Source organism: Globicephala melas, chromosome 1 (genome assembly GCF_963455315.2).
Source record: "Globicephala melas chromosome 1, mGloMel1.2, whole genome shotgun sequence".
NCBI lineage: Eukaryota > Metazoa > Chordata > Mammalia > Artiodactyla > Delphinidae > Globicephala > Globicephala melas.
In genome coordinates, this window is record NC_083314.1 from 31,906,148 (window position 1) to 31,922,648 (window position 16,501).

The 16,501-nt window shown below is 40.4% G+C and overlaps 2 pseudogenes; one reads left to right on the plus strand and one right to left on the minus strand.

The window, feature by feature from the left end:
* Positions 1–6,818: 6,818 nt before the first annotated feature.
* On the plus strand, positions 6,819–14,444 carry LOC115861701 (UDP-N-acetylglucosamine--peptide N-acetylglucosaminyltransferase 110 kDa subunit pseudogene; annotated as a pseudogene).
* Positions 14,187–14,734, minus strand: LOC132598340 (ferritin light chain pseudogene; annotated as a pseudogene).
* Between the last annotated feature and the right edge of the window lie 1,767 nt (positions 14,735–16,501).

The following is a 16,501-nucleotide window of genomic DNA, read 5'->3' on the forward strand; positions in this document are numbered from 1 at the left end:
TATATATATATGTAGGCACTCCAGCAGAGAATTGAAAACAAAACAAAAAATTCAGGTAAAGGGTTGAAATAAAAGTACACTCAGTTGAATCCAGTTTCCTCTTGTAAATCTCTCTTTTTAATTTGAGTGGACAGTCAATTGAGAATATCTGACTTGAGGCTAAGGAAATCTAAGCCTTCTTGGCCACACTGTATTCTCTTATGTCATTTAATAAAGACACCAGTTGGGCTGCTGAAAAATAGTGGGAAAAATCAATCCCTCACATCCAAATGGCAACTCTTGAAAATATGTGGATTGTTGTAGTTATTTTGCTCTTCTGGCCTCAGAAGTTCTAATCTTAACCTTAGCCCCTCATGAAGAGAGACTTTTTAAACCAATTCCCACATTACTCATTATGTGATTGTTGAAAAAGAGAAACCCAGCTCTTTTCCTGTGTTTTCAACCAGTTATCTTCTTCAAAAATCTGTTTGGATTGTTATACCTTAATCTCGCCTGGCAAGGGACTTATGGGAAGGTTCTTTTTTTTTTTTTTCTTTCTTTCTTTTTTTAACATCTTTATTGGGGTACAATTGCTTTACAATAGTGTGTTAGTTTCTGCTTTATAACAAAGTGAATCAGTTACACATACACATGGAAGGTTCTTATTGTTTGAAAATTTGGTGCCAGTATCTGCAAAGAAAGAAAAAAGTAAAGAAGGAAAGATGTGTTTATCAAACATCCCAATAGTGAAGGTGTGTGAAAGCAACTTTTGAAAAAGTTAATCTGTCAGAGTTTAGCCATATTATTACATTTTATTTTATTCATTGAAAATAAATAATTATCAATGAATCCTTTCTAGCTTTTCTAGTTTCCCGAAGTTCCCTGTATTCACATTCTAAGAGGAAAAATGGTATTTTAAGTCACTGCTCTCCACCTTATATTATTTATAATCACTCCTCGTGACCTCTTCCTTTCAAGAAACGTGATCCTGAGAAGTGTCCTTTGTCTGTCTTTGTGGAATAAGTGATGGGGATGCATCCTGGAGACCTGTGCGATGTTTAAATTGTGGCATAATGAAACTAGGATGGAGAGATCTGGAAAGATTTGGAAAGATGGTTGGTAGAGTGTGGCCAGATGGAGGAGAAGAGAGACATACAGAGAGAGGGAGAGGAAATTTTCAGAGGGAGAAAATGAAACAAATAATTAAATAAGTTTTGTTGTGTGGTGTGGGATGCAAGCCTTTCTCTCCCCCTTTCCTTCACGATGTCTTTGTTAAAGACTGTGTTTTTCATTAGTTTTACTAAGATAGGATTTGCCGTTTTGTTTGGATACTGAGAATGGACCCATGGAAACAGTTACATTTGGGTTATCTCTGACTATCTTTAATGAAGAACATAAATATTGGCCACACTATCTATGCACATGCTATCACCATGCCTTTTTTGTTCTCTGTTCATATATCTAAGTCCTCTTCTTTCTTTAAGGTCAATCTCAAATCTCATCTGAAATGTACATTTATTGATAGATTCAACCCATAATGAACTGTCCCTTCTTTGTCCTCCTTAGGCTCTGATTATTTATAAAAACTCATTTTTGAACTTAGAAACTGTCCAATATGATATATTAGTTATTTCATCAGCATATGTTATATCCTCAACACAATTATACACTTTTGTGGGGCTGGGATCATACATTCTGTAATTTTTCTCAGTACTTACACTTTGATAAAAAGCGCATTCATTCATCTAAACATCATTTATTGAGTGTTAATTAAATATCTCAACTCAGTAAATATTGTTTTGAATGAATGCATGCATGAATGAGGGAGTATGCAATAGGTAGCCTAATGTACCGCCCAATGTGAAAAAAACAAAAACATAAACAAAAAAGCAAGCCAAAAAGTGGACCAGGACTTTCTGTAAAATATCCTGCTTTTTGTTGGATGATGCCATGAAAATCAAGATGCTCCTGAAAGGTCTTAATAGCTGACCAAGAATAGTAAACAATTGAAATTCTCTCAGGCTTCTTCAACCCTATCACTGGACACATTTATACCTCTCAGGAATGGTATTAAAAGAAGAGATTAATAAAGCTTTTATAGATGAGTTGATAAATCTCTAAAGATTTAAGTCTTCATTGCCTCCTAGGTTTTCTCTATTTTGGGTTTCCAAAAGATTTCAATAAACCACAAGATAATTAAAAATTAGACATTATTTTTCTTATGTTCACATTTTTTGATGGTAAACACCTTTTTATTTTCTCCATAGTGCTGCCTAATTTCCACCAGTACAGTACTTAAGTGAATTTTGCTCTGGATGGTGGGATATATAAGATGTAAATGAATTGTTTGTATATGTTTTAGAATTCTTCAAAAAGGCCTGGCCATGGAAATGCATTGAATATTACTTAAATAACTAAAGTAACTTCCTCAGAATCATTATTCTATTCTGGTTAGGATACTATCTGCTCTGGTTTGTTAAAATTTCCCTTTAGAGTGGTTTTAATTTTGTTTCTGATAGGGTCCTAGGATTTATTGCCACACCCATCCTGCATCTGTTTTTCTTTGAATTACTCTCCTTGCAGTTGCTGATTCATACAGGGCTTTACAGGTTAGTGACAACCTGGCCATCACAACTCTGGGAAGGACAGGCCTACTTTTCAGAGGTGTTGATGTTTTCTGTACCTGAAGGTTTTCAAGAGATATCAATCTTTCTCACCACCTCCCTTGGCCCTCTTAATGGACTAAGCAGTTCCTCATGAAATTTCTGTAGGATATCTGTACCAACTTCTCAATATTGTTCCATCCTGAGTCTAAATTCCTGGCCTCAAGGTAATGTTAGATTTCTAGCTCCAGCCCCTATTTACATAAGGCCTATACTAAGGAACGGAACCCACAGACATCAGTGCGCTCTTCTTTCTCTGGATTTAATTTCCCTGTTACTTTCTGAAACATGCAAGTGTTCCTTTCTTTCTTTTAATCTCAGCTATGTGCTTTTAACTTTTTCAAAATTGACCCAGAATTTACATGTGTCTCCAGTAAGAGTACATTAAATTGAGCTTAGTCTGCTATTCTACTGGCCTATTTGAGATCCAGATAATTGGCTACTTAACTGGATTCAATTACCTGTATATTTCAGGCATCTAAAACTCACCATGTTCCAAATTTCCCTCCTTATTGTTAGTAATTTTCTTGGGAATCTGGATGACATTAAATGGAATAAAATTAATGAGTGGCCGAGGAATGCCTGAAAGTTTGTTTGTCAGAGTGGCCAGGGAAAGTTAAAGAAGGAAGAAAAGCAAATGAAAAACAGAATCCCATTATTATGGCTGAGTTTACTCCCAGGATTCCATGCAGAGCTCTCTGTAGAGCTGGGTTGGGTTATAACTTATGCCAGAGCTCTACGTGGGGCTGACACCATCTCATGCCAAGCTCTCAGTTCTAGGCTAATGTCATCTCTGGTCCGCTCTATGGAGTGGAAACTTTGGAGGAATGGCCAATGTGTTCCGCGGTGTAGGAAGAGGGAAATTGTGAACGTGACTTTCTAAATTGTGGAGGAACTAACCACTGTAAATGTGCCTTGAACTATGTTGTTTAATTTGACCAGTCAGATCAATGACTTTCCCCTTGAATGAAGTGCTGCTACGTATATAAGCAGAAAAACAAAACTGGTATAAGGAATAGATAGCTAGTGGGAAGCAGCTGCATAGCACAGGGAGATGCGCTTGGTGCTTTGTGACCACCTAGAGGGGTGGGATAGGGAGGGTGGGAGAGAGGGAGATGCAAGAGGGAAGAGATATGGGGACATATTTATATGTATAACTGATTTACTTTGTTATAAAGCAGAAATTAACACACCATTGTAAAGCAATTATACTCCAATAAACATGTTAAAAAAAAACTGGTATAAGGAGATGGAGAGACTGGGAGTTTTATCTTCCCACCAATTAACTTTTCCTCTGACCATGACCTTACCTTTGAGTCTCCTAGACCTTGGGGATGATCGCAACCCCTTGGGTTGGGTGGTGGCAACCCCATCTTCACTAGAACCTCTATAGTTAACTTTGATTTTTCCCACTCTGTCTATCCATTCCATGTATGCAGTCAGACATTTGATCTTGTACTTTTACTGACAAAATATGCTTGAATATAACCATTTCTTTTCACTCTCATTGCTACTACTATTGTCACTGCCTTAACTAGGGCTTTATCTTTAAGTTCTTTACATAAATATATAAATAAAGTATACAAATAAATAAAATATAATATTAATTCTGATGATTTTAAAGTCTTTTCTTAATAAAGACTTTTCCTGATAAAGAAACACAATATCTTATATAAATATTTTTGTATTATCTGTTCTTTTCTTAGAATTTTAGTCATATGATTCTATCTCTTGGTTTGTCTAGAACTTTTTGATTGAATGCTGGCTATTTTATTTGGCTTTTTTTGTTTTTCTCAGTGGAAATGTTGTTTTGCTTCAAAATATTTTATTCTACCTGGAAGTAGCAAATCTTCAAATTACAATATTTTAAATGCATTCAAATATCAATACTATGGGTGTCACAAAATCTAGAAAAATGACATTTAAAAATTTACTGCCAGATGTGTCTCTATAAAACTTTTCCCCTACTCTTTTAGCTATATATTCTTTAACTGCCTCCTCATATGACAGTTGATGTATTTTAGAAATAAAATTTTAAGAAATAAACTTTGTAGTTTATAGACATAGATTTCTATTAATATAGTTGATTAGAATTTGCTTTTAGTTATTAATAGTTTAGAAAAGTTTATTTCAGCTTCACAATTTATTATTGATAACGCCATATTAATTTTCATTGTTAACTTTGAGAAAACCTCTATGGATTACTTCCTCATGAATATTTAGTATTATAAATGCATTACTGATTTCAGTACTACTATAGGTTTGTGCATTACAGGAATTCTGATAAAATATTCACACCATTCCATTACACACATTGTTGATGGAGTATATTCTTTTATTTATTTGTTTATTTATTTATTTATTTATTTATTTTTGGCTGTGTTGGGTCTTCGTTGCTGTGCGCAGCCTTTCTCTAGTTGCAGCGAGTGGGGGCTACTCTTTGTTGCAGTGCGCAGGCTTCTCATTGTGGTGGCTTTTCTGTTGCAGAGCACGGGTTCTAGGCACACAGGCTTCAGTAGTTGTGGCTCGCAGGCTCCGTAGTTGTGGCGCACGGGCTTTGTTGCTCCGCTGCAAGTGGGATCTTCCTGGACCAGGGCTCGAACCCGTGTTCTCTGCATTGGCAGGCGGCTTCTTAACCACTGCTCCATCAGGGAAGCCCCTGGAGTATATTCTTGACAGAAGAAAATTTCCGTTTTGACTAAGCATTGATGAGAACTGAATCTTTTTTTTTTTTGTGGTACGCGGGCCTGTCACTGCTGTGGCCTCTCCCGTTGCGGAGCACAGGCTCCGGACGCGCAGGCTCAGCGGCCATGGCTCACGGGCCCAGCCGCTCCGCGGCATGTGGGATCTTCCCGGACCGGGGCATGAACCCGTGTCCCCTGCATCGGCAGGCAGACTCTCAACCACTGTGCCACCAGGGAATCCCGAGAACTGAATCTTTGACTTATCGTTCACATGCCTGTTGATTGAAATCATTTTCCACAGTATAATAGCTTCTGGTTTTATACATTTCAGTTCTTTTTTCTTCTTCAAACACACATGCTTTAAGAGCTGTGAAGTGCAAGACATGGCTATATTGTAAGGTGGTTTTTGTCCTTACGCTTCTGTGTCTTGTGCTAGTTAAGTCAGTAGAGTAGTCAGTAAGAGTACTGGAAGTTATTCCTGTAATGGGATAGTGTATAGTCAATTACATATGGTGATGTCTGAAAATCACATAATAGCCTCACTTGAAACATCTCCTTAGCCAGATTTCACAAAAAGCCTGTGGCCATTCCAATATGATCCAACATAGTGGAATATAATAGAAGGAAAATTGGCAAAGAAAGAGACACTGGTCTTACCTGATGGAAGTTAAAATATCTCACTTTTGACAATTTTGCAAAAACCTATAATTACATGAACTAATTTCTAGGGTTCTTCGTAGGACCTTAAAAGGAGTTGTGGAACAACAATAGAAGCCACTGTGATGAGAAGCCCGTGCACCACAACAAAGAGTAGCCCCCGCTCGCCGCAACTAGAGAAAACCCGCACGCAGCATTGAAGACCCAACGCAGACAAAATAAAAATAAATAAATAAATAAAAATTATTTTTAAAAAAGTAATACTCAGGTTTGAGGCATGAGAAATATGATGAGGAGAAATTAGCTAATGTTTTCAGAACTTTTAAAATATCAAACTCAGTCTCTAAGATTTTAGCATTATATACAATATCGGTTACTTATTAGTGGTTTGGGAAGGCCAATTTAAAATTTTCTGATCTTACCGTATTGAAATTCATGGCCCTAATGTTTTCCACATTGACTATGTGAATAATGAAGAAAACTCAATCATGTATTTCATTTCCAACTGGACAGAAAACAAAATTTTAAAAAGTGTTTGGACTACTGACTTTTGATTTCTTCTAAGGCAAATGTATAGGTAATTTTTATTCCCTTATTAGGAGAAAAATGGTGGAAGAGGGCAGGGTTAAGAATTAAGATTTCAAGAGCGTGAGAGGTAGATGGCCAACCAGAGTTCCTAAGGTTCGGTGCCTGTAACTGTCGCCGCCGCTTAAGCCTGCCAAAGCAGTGGTACGGCTGCTGCGCTTGTGTTTGCTACCTCTAGAAACATTCTTGCCAGTAGTGGCGGCAGCGGGACTCAATTACCCCCTTTTCTCACTCTCTCCAGAAGCTCCAGATGGCGTCTTCTGTGGGCAACGTGGCCGACAGCACAGAACCAACGAGACGTATGCTTTCCTTCCGAGGGTTAGCTGAGTTGGCACATCAGGAATATCAGGCAGGAGATTTTGAGGCAGCTGAGAGACACTGCATGCAGCTGTGGAGACAAGAGCCAGACAGTACTGGAGTACTTTTATTACTTTCATCTATACATTTCCAGTGTCGAAGGCTGGACAGATCTGCCCACTTTAGTACTCTGGCAATTAAACAGAACCCTCTTCTGGCAGAAGCCTATTCGAATTTGGGGAATGTGTACAAGGAAAGAGGGCAGTTGCAGGAAGCAGTTGAGCATTACCGGCATGCATTGCGTCTCAAACCAGACTTCATTGATGGTTATATTAACCTGGCAGCCGCTTTGGTAGCAGCAGGCGACATGGAAGGGGCAGTACAAGCTTACGTCTCTGCCCTTCAGTACAATCCTGATTTGTACAGTGTTTGCAGTGACCTAGGGGACCTGCTCAAAGCCCTGGGTCGGTTGGAAGAAGCCAAAGCATGTTATGTGAAAGCAATTGAGACGCAACCGAACTTTGCAGTAGCTTGGAGTAATCTTGGCTGTGTTTTCAATGCACAAGGGGAGATTTGGCTTGCAATTCATCACTTTGAAAAGGCTGTCAACCTTGACCCCAATTTTCTGGATGCTTATATCAATTTAGGAAATGTCTTGAAAGAGGCACGGATTTTTGACAGAGCTGTGGCAGCTTACCTTCGTGCCATAAGCTTGAGTCCAAATCATGCAGTGGTGCATGGCAACCTGGCTTGTGTATACTATGAGCAAGGCCTGATAGATCTGGCAATAGACACCTACAGGCGAGCTATTGAATTGCAACCACATTTCCCTGATGCTTACTGCAACCTAGCCAATGCTCTCAAAGAGAAGGGCAGTGTTGCCGAAGCAGAAGACTGTTATAATACAGCTCTGTGGCTGTGTCCCACCCATGCAGACTCTCTGAATAACCTAGCCAATATCAACCGAGAACAGGGAAACATTGAAGAGGCAGTTTGCTTGTATCGTAAAGCATTAGAAGTCTTCCCAGAGTTTGCTGCTGCCCATTCAAATTTAGCAAGTGTATTGCAGAAGCAGGGAAAACTGCAGGAAGCTCTGATGCATTATAAGGAGGCTATTCGAATCAGTCCTACCTTTGCTGATGCCTACTGTAATATGGGAAACACTCTAAAGGAGATGCAGGACGTTCAGGGAGCCTTGCAGTGTTATACTCGTGCCATTCAGATTAACCCTGCATTTGCGGATGCCCACAGCAGTCTGGCTTCCATTCACAAGGATTCAGGGAATATTCCAGAAGCAATTGCTTCTTATCGCACTGCTCTGAAGCTTAAACCTGATTTTCCTGACGCTTATTGTAATTTGGCTCATTGCCTGCAGATCGTCTGTGATTGGACAGACTATGATGAGCGAATGAAGAAGTTGGTCAGCATTGTGGCTGACCAGCTGGAGAAGAATAGGTTGCCTTCTGTGCAGCCTCATCATAGTATGCTATATCCTCTTTCTCATGGCTTCAGGAAGGCTATTGCTGAGCGGCATGGGAACCTCTGCTTGGATAAGATAAATGTCCTTCATAAACCACCGTATGAACATCCAAAAGACTTGAAGCTCAGTGATGGTCGACTGCGTGTAGGATACGTGAGTTCTGACTTTGGGAATCATCCTACTTCTCATCTTATGCAGTCTATTCCAGGCATGCACAATCCTGATAAATTTGAGGTATTCTGTTATGCCCTGAGCCCAGATGATGGCACAAACTTCCGAGCGAAGGTGATGGCAGAAGCCCATCATTTCATTGATCTTTCTCAGATTCCATGCAATGGGAAAGCAGCTGATCACATCCATCAAGATGGTATACACATCCTTGTAAATATGAATGGTTATACCAAGTGTGCTCGAAATGAACTCTTTGCTCTCAGGCCAGCTCCTATTCAGGCAATGTGGCTGGGCTACCCTGGGACCAGTGGTGTGCTTTTCATGGATTATATCATCACTGATCAGGAAACTTCACCTGCTGAAGTTGCTGAGCAGTATTCTGAGAAACTGGCTTATATGCCCCATACTTTCTTTATTGGTGATCATGCTAATATGTTCCCTCACCTGAAGAAGAAAGCAGTCATCGATTTTAAGTCCAATGGGCACATTTATGACAATCGGATTGTGCTGAATGGCATCGACCTCAAAGCATTTCTTGATAGTCTGCCAGATGTGAAAATTGTCAAGATGAAGTATCCTGATGGAGGGCACAACGCAGACAGCAGTAATACAGCTCTTAATATGCCTGTCATTCCAATGAATACTATTGCAGAAGCAGTTATTGAAATGATTAACAGAGGACAAATTCAGATAACAATTAATGGATTCAGTATTAGCAATGGGCTGGCAACTACTCTGATCAACAATAAGGCTGCCACTGGAGAAGAGGTTCCCCGTACCATTACTGTAACCACACGTTCTCAGTACGGGTTACCGGAAGATGCCATTGTGTACTGTAACTTCAATCAGTTATATAAAATTGATCCATCTACTTTGCAGATGTGGGCAAATATTCTGAAGCGTGTTCCCAATAGTGTACTGTGGCTGTTGCGTTTTCCAGCAGTAGGAGAACCTAATATCCAACAGTATGCACAAAATATGGGCCTTCCCCTGAACCGTATCATTTTTTCACCTGTTGCTCCTAAAGAGGAACATGTTCGGAGAGGCCAGCTGGCTGATGTCTGCTTGGACACTCCACTCTGTAATGGACACACCACAGGGATGGATGTCCTTTGGTCAGGGACACCCATGGTGACTATGCCAGGAGAGACTCTTGCTTCCCGAGTTGCAGCTTCCCAGCTCACTTGTTTAGGCTGTCTTGAGCTTATTGCTAAAAATAGACAAGAATATGAAGACATAGCTGTGAAACTAGGAACTGATCTAGAATACCTGAAGAAAATTCGTGGCAAAGTCTGGAAGCAGAGAACATCTAGCCCTCTATTCAACACCAAACAATATACAATGGAACTAGAGCAGCTCTATCTACAGATGTGGGAGCATTATGCAGCTGGCAACAAACCTGATCACATGATTAAGCCTGTTGAAGTCACTGAGTCGGCCTAAATAATGACTGTGTGCACAGGAGAATTACCCCTGTACCTGAGCCTCAACCTTCTGGGGGAAAGGGAACTACTTTTTCCTTATCTGTACAATACCATGTTGCAGATGGGTGACAGACAATGATAAGAAATAGCACAGCCAGACTTGCTTCCTGCATGATCATGATAGGGAGAGACACAAGAGATGGGAAACTGCTGTTCCACAAGGAGTCTCCATAGAATTTTGCAGGAGCCAGGTGTCTGGAAGGTCTGGAAGGTAAGTCTGGAAGGTCTGATCTCCCTTGGTCTTCCATGGGACGGATGGTTAGTGTGGACGGGAGATAGAGATTGCCCAGCCGTTTTGTGATTATCATGAATTGATTGAGTCTTCTGAATTAAATTTTTTATTTATATTTTGGGTATTGGAGCTTTTAAAAATGTTTGGTTTCAGATATTTTTATTCATGTCAAGTGTATATGATTCTCTTGAGATAAGGTTTTAAGCTAAAATATTTCTTGTTTTAGTTTCTGAACTCTACAGATACGGGGACTTTGCTGGTGTAGTCTTTTTATAGGTTTTATAAACCACTTGAGCCTATATCAGTCATTTTAGTGTCTGACATAATGTTTGGAACTATCAGTGCTTTGTTGGTTTATAGATGATGGCTTAAATTCTTTTCCTGGTCTGCTTCCTTCTTCCCTTCCCCCCACTTTAAAAATTCTCCTGTAACTTGGCTAACAAAAAACCAAGTCTGATTCAAAACCTCCCAGAGTGTTTCTCTTAAACACATCATCTGGTGCCAAATGAAGATTCTTAGGAGTGAATATTAATTACGAAGGGCACAGTTGTGGTACTGTCACTGATGATAATAATAATGGATTTTTGGCCTAGAGTTTTGACCTATTTCACCAGTGTTTTACCGTTGACTGCCCCTCTATGCTGCTTCCAAAAGTGATAGTGTGTGATAAGATTTTTACTTCCATTTCTAAAGTTTGGTTTTTTTTAAGTGAGTCCTGTTCTTCCTTTTTCTTTCAGCAGAAATGAAATCCCAGGTAAGTATAAGTATTCAAATATTTGATCTGTAAGTCACAATTATCTCCAGTACATTAAATAACTTTCATCAAAAAACAGTTATAGGTAAAGAGCTCTGAAGGACCAGCTATGTATATGATAATTATGTTTCAGACCTTCTAGGGTATTATATATAATAACTTGTCTTCTGGACGTGGTCTTGAAGTCTTTATGGATTCAGCCTCAGTAGTAGCGAACTGCACTGCTACTTGGTTTGGAGTACAAATTAGACTTTAGCCCTCCTGGAGGTTGAGTTTTTGGTATTGAAAACCATAGGAATGAAATTATTGTATTTCAACAAAGGATGGAGGGCTTGAGGCTTAAACAAGCCAACATATGAATATATGTTTTTGTCTTGCTCTACTGCATATATGCTGTCTACTAACAGATATTTTGCCTGCTAGTAGTGTTCTAGATTATGTCTTTCCAAAGTGTGGAGGCAGTGCACGTATTCTGTAGTTGCAGCTGATGCCTGAATATATCCTAGCTCACAAATTATTGATTAATAAGAACTTGAATTTCTGAAAGATTTGTACTGTTAACCAAAACCTGAGCAAGGAGTCTCAAATGTAATTCTTAGCCAGAATTACATGTTAATGTACCATTTAAAGTGTAAATCAAGGAACATCAGTGTAGGGATTTCTTTTAATTTATTTTTTATCTGCTTGAAATATCAGTTAAAAGTTGCCAGCTTGTTTGCAGATGAACAGACGTTTGAAGTTCACCAAACTACTTAATGTGGAATAGGATAATAGACTTCCAACGCCCTCAAGGCTGTGACCTGCAGCCATTTTACATAGCACATCATCCTCCTATAGGGATGAACCTTTCCCTGGCCCGAAAAGTAGCAGCTCTGTTGAAGCTTTGCTTATTGTAGCAGGCTTTTGTTTCCAGGTAACATGTCTGTGGAAGACTTAATTCTGAATAGAGATGTAGATATTACTGGAAACTAATTGTTTTTTCTATTATACTCTGCTTTATCAAAAAAGTAAAACATTTAAATTGTGCTACAGAAGTTCAGATGTTGTCTTGCAATCTTTAAACTATAAATGAATGAGTTGCCCTTAAAAAAAAAAAAAGAATTAAGCAGTTAAGCTGTTGGTCCCACATCAGACAAATTATCCTTATACCTCCTGTCAATATTGTTAAGAGAGACTGTTATTTTATTAATCCTTATGATCCCGTGATTCTTTCTTTCATGTTTCAGGGCACAGCAGGTGAGAGAGTGGATTTGTTAAGCTGGGTGGGTTTATCCTTCTTTTATGCGTTCATTCAATTTTATGTTCATTTACTTGTTGTACACATATGGCAATAGAAGCTGCTAAAGCAATCATTGCTATTCTGCAAAACAACAAGGCACAGAAGCAGATGTCTTATTTCCGAGATTTTTCCCCCCAGAATTATTATGATTAAAGATCCTTTCCCCCACTCCCTGGAGAGGACAAGGGGCTGCTCGCTGCAGGTTTTTTAATGACTTGGGGAAAGGCTCAAGTATCCCCCATTATGGTAATCCACCCCAGGGGCAAACCACACAAGAATATTATGAATTTATTTTATTTTTCTATCCTTGCAAAGGTAATACTCAGCTCATTAGAATATGAAAACTATACTGTCAAATTTCAGAATTACATGGATGAAGAAAATCACCAAAGTGGCATCATATCATGTGTGTTATAGTTGTATTTACTATATTGACAATATTAACTATGTTGTGTTAACAATATATTGTATAACTATATACAGTGAAAAGGCAAAATGCTGTAACTTATTTCAGAGAAAATAATTATGTTGGCAAACCCCAAATTGTACATTGTAGACAGGTCCTAGGAAAAGAAGATTTAATTCATAGTGGACAAGAGGTTAGCTTCTGTTTTCAGCCATGTGCTATTTCAAGAAATTACACATCATGAATAATACAGGATATAAGAGGAATAGTCTAAAGACAGAAAAGCACATTTTGATTAGGAAAGAGAATTTAAGACTTAAATCTTTTTTTTTTTAAGGAAAACTGCCTTATTACTATGAGATAAGAAAATTGTTTCCTTCTTTTCTTCCTTGCTTTCTTCTTCTTTTTTTTTAACCTTTTTTTATTTTGGATATTTGACCTCTAAGCTGAGATGACTGGAAATGCCTCCTCTGGGCATCAACCTTTTTGAAAGACTTTTTCCCCCTCCCTAAGGGCTGTTTGTCTCTTGGAGGCATTGTCTACATTACTCACCAAGAGGCAAGCATTGGTCCTTGCACTAAATGCTGACATCTCCTGATAAGAGGGAAGCTGCAAAGTAGAAGAATTGAAGGTCAATATGTTGCTATTGGTCTCAAGCGCATTGATGTACATTTGTGTATTGGGGAAGGGGAGTGAAGCTTGAGAGTGGGCCAGTGGGGAGGGGTAAATATTTTGTGATGCTGTCTACCTATGGGCTTAAAGTTTACAGCTGCATTAGGAGGACAAGCATTACCATTAGCATGAAAAGTAGGGCAGACCTCAGTTGCAAAAACCTTTTACACATAGGGCAATACGTAAATGATACACCTTATTGCATTCACCCACTCACCCTCCCCTGTTCACGCTAATTGGAAATTTCAATCCATTTCAGAGAAGTAACACAACTATCAATCATTTTCCCTGGCACGAATCTTCCAGGAGGAAGAAAATGGAATACACCTAGCAACAGAGCTCACGCACTAGCCCATGTGTCTTAGATTTAATATCTGATCACTAGCTGGATTGAAGCCAAGAGGTGGTTCACAAAGTTGCTGCACGTTAGAATCACCTGGGGAACTCTGAGACCTCCCCGTGCCCAGGCTCCTCCCTAGACCTACTGAATCAAAATCTCTGGGGCTGGGACCCAGACAACAATGTTTTTCTTAAAAGCTCTTTAGGTGATTCATACGAGCAGCAAAGCTTGAGAACCAGCACAATAACGGGAACAAACTTATTTCACACAGATAAAGTGGGGCAATTCATATGTTAAAAGAACATGAATATATTTATTTATTTATTTATTTATTACTCTTTATTCTGTTTGTGTTTCAAATAGGCTTTTTTTTGTTTTCTTCTGCAAAAAGCGTTGTCTCCATTTGGTCCAAGGCTTGGGAGAGGGCTCCAGGGCGGTTACAAAGCTGCCTAGTGGCTGCAGAGCGGGGCATCAGGCAGAAGCTCTGACGCCAGAGGGGCTCCTCAGAGGCCGCTGCACTTCAGAGACTCCTGTTTGTGCTCGAGGGTGAGCCTTTCAAAGAGATACTCGCCCAGCACAGCCTGCGGACCAGCCAGCCTGCGGAGGTTGGTCAGGTGGTCGCCCATCTTCTTGATGAGGTTCACCTGCTCCTCCAGGAAGCGGCTCTCCAGGAAGTCACAGAGGTGGGAGTCTGCGTGGGCGGAACGCAGGGCGCGCAGATCCGATAGTGCCTGGTTCAGGTTCTTCTCCCTAAGAATGGCGGCTTCCACAGCGTCCTGGGTTTTACCCCACTCATCTTGAGAAGACTTCCGCGCATCCTGGAAGAGGGCGCGGTCGCAGCACTGGTTTTGCATTTTCAAGAGACGCTGGGCACCCTCACACTTCTCCTCAGCCAGTTGGCGAAAAATGTGGCCCACACTGTCCAGAATCTCATTGTTGCTGTCGAAATAGAAGCTCAGAGAGAGGTAAGTGTCCACAGATGCATGTTGAACAGGCGGTGGACGGCGGCCTCTACCTCGATGGAATAATTCCGACGAACCTGGGAACTCATGGTTGATCAGTGATAAGGAGCTAATCTCAAAAAAACGGTGTTGGTCTGTCCTGGAGGCTGGATAGCTGAGTGGCTGATTCCAAAGGTTGTGACAGGAAGAAAGGTTGAAGGGTGGTCGGGGGCTGGAGCAAGGAGCGTCCCTGGGTCTGTTCATTCCAAACACTGTTGAAGCAAAAGACAGATCTGCAGGATCGCCGAGCGCACTGCCTCAAATAGGCTTTGATATAAATGAACGAGAAGTCCAAGAAAGGACAAAACTTACCCTTCCCCCCACCAAAATAGCTGGCGATACTAGAATCTAGATCTGGGAAGGGATTCTTCCATTACTTTCTTAACATTCCAAGCCACTAGAGCAGTGGTTCTCAACGTATGGTCACCTTGTAACCAAGCAGAACCCTATGGGGCCTTCCTAGGACAGACCCATCCCCCATATCCTCTGCTGTAGTTCCTCTCTGAAGTACTCAGATAATAATATCTCAGGCATATTTCTTGAGTTTTCAGATGCTAAAAACCACCACCCAGTGGAAGAAATTAACTCCTTGATGATCATGAGCACGTAGCCCCCAGACCTTCTGGCACCTAAGGATGGATAATGTTATCTGCCCTGTGGCCTCAACATCAACCAATCAGAGGATTGTGCACGAGCTGATCACATTCCCTGGGACGTCCCTCCCTCACCTGGCCTTTAAAAATGCTTTGCTGAAATCCTTTGGAGATTTCAGGGTGTTTTGGAACACGGGCCACCCCTCTCCTTGCTCGATCCTGCAATAAACCTTTTTCTGCTCCAGACTCCAACCTTTAGGTTTGTTTGGCCTCACTGTGCTTCAGACACACGAACCTGCATTCGGTAACAACCTGACCAGCTTTACCAGCGTCCCCTGATAATGTGTCAGATATTCAAGTTTTAGGGCCCTGTCCCAGCACTATGGAATCAGCAACTCTGGTGGGGCTCAGTGATCTCTGTTATAACAGGCCCTCCAGATGATTTTTATTCGCATTAAAGTTTGAAAATATCTGCATTGTCAGCTGGCCAAAGCGTCCACCAGCAGGTGAAGGGGAGTGGCGCCTGGAAAAGATAGGGACCAGCCAAGGCAAGTACAGCAGCATTTGCCGTGGTAGTAACGGAGAATGCCTTTTCTCCACTGGTTGGCACAGACTAGGATCTGGGAGCAGTGGCAGGGTTATTTAGGATGCTTTACATTTCAATGTAGAGGGACCGCTGTCCTGGTTTGCCAGGGACTTCCCCTGTGTGAGCACTTAAAATCTCATCCTGGCAAACCCCTTAGCCCTGGGTTTGAAAAACTTAGAGAATAACATGAAATGTAGGGGAAACATGATCTAGGTTTTGGGCAAGTCACAAGTGCTAATTAAATCTAAGCAAGTTGGACAACATCTAGCCTTCTCTACCCAGTTTCGGGGAGGTAAATCTGATTGGGTGAAAGGACTTATTGTTAAGAGATCTTTGTAGAAACATCCCCTTCTTCTTAGTCCGCTGGTTCTCAGTTCTGGCTAGACACTGGCATCATCTGAGGAGATTTAAAATGATTTTATTGGTCTAGGATGACCAACTGTTGGTGTGAGGGTTTTTAAAAAGTGCTTCAGATGATTCTAATGCGCAACCAAATTTAGGTGCCACTGCTTAAGCTTTTGAACCGCTGCTACATATTTTCACCTCATCTTCCTATGAGAATATCCAACTGTAGCTGAGGTTTTGTTTTTTTTTCTTTTTTTAACTGTCTTATTATAAGATTTACTGTCTTAAATAAG